The following is a 1202-nucleotide window of genomic DNA, read 5'->3' on the forward strand; positions in this document are numbered from 1 at the left end:
ATGAATACTTTTGCAAGTCACTGTAAATCCCCATATCCAGTGGAGACAGAGACGGAGCAGAAGGATTACATAATCCATGGACAGGGATGCCACAGCAGGACCAGCTGTGATGAATCAGCATCAGAAGGGTCCCTGTCTGGCCCTCACTACACACGGACGTCCAACATCGTCTAGGGCCCTTAGTGGGTGGATAGAGAGAGACCTGCTAGCTATAGCCCCCTGAGAAGTGCACTAGGTCACTCAAGTGCCCTCTAGCATGAGTTAATTCAGCCTGCTAAAACGCCCCCTCAACGAAGAGCCACAGAGGGGAAGTGGCCAGCTAGCTAGCTAGCCCCCTAGAAAGTGCCCTTGGTCGCCCAATCCTCATGAGTGCACTCAGCCTGCCCCCTCACCAGAGTGTAGGGGCAGATAGGGGGCATTAGATAGGATTATCACCCCCACTGCCCTATTTGTTTTGATGTCAGTCTTGCCACCCTCCCTCCTCTCCTCTTAGGGTCCTGGAACTGCCACACAGTCCTGGCCATCGGCGGGCAGAGCCCAGCAAATCCCCTTAGACCAAATACACACAGCCTATCATCCACACTGTGACACACACACACACACACACACACACACACACACACACACACACACACACACACACACATTGCTGACTGGAACTTTGCCAGATGAAGAGAGAGACAGGGTATGACAATATGTGTGTCAGAAAAGTGGGTGTGCTGCTGGGTGTGCTGCTGGGTGTGCTGCTGGGTGTGCTACTGGGTGTGCTACTGGGTGTGCTGCTGGGTGTGCTGCTGGGTGTTCTACAGGGTGTGCTGCTGGGTGTGCTGCTGCGTGTGCTACTGGGTGTGCTGCTGCGTGTGCTACTGGGTGTGGAAGAAGTAGAAGTGCAACATAAAAATGTGTAAACATCATTGGACAGGAAAAGGTGCAACACTCGCTCACCATTAAACATATGTAGTTTTACTAAACAAGTTTAAAAGGTTGACGTTGCGGCCTTCAATGGCCTTCTTCGGAATCTGAAGAAGGCCATTTGACAGCGGAAACATCAATCTTTTAAACTTGCTTAATAAAACCAAGAATTGTTTTATGGTGAGCGAGTGTTGCACCTTTTCCTGTCCATGAATAGAAAGAGTGGAGGATAATAAAAGGGGGAGGGGTGAGACAGACAGACAGGCAGAAAGACAGATAGACAGCTAGAC

Source organism: Coregonus clupeaformis, unplaced genomic scaffold (assembly GCF_020615455.1).
Source record: "Coregonus clupeaformis isolate EN_2021a unplaced genomic scaffold, ASM2061545v1 scaf0626, whole genome shotgun sequence".
Lineage (NCBI taxonomy): Eukaryota > Metazoa > Chordata > Actinopteri > Salmoniformes > Salmonidae > Coregonus > Coregonus clupeaformis.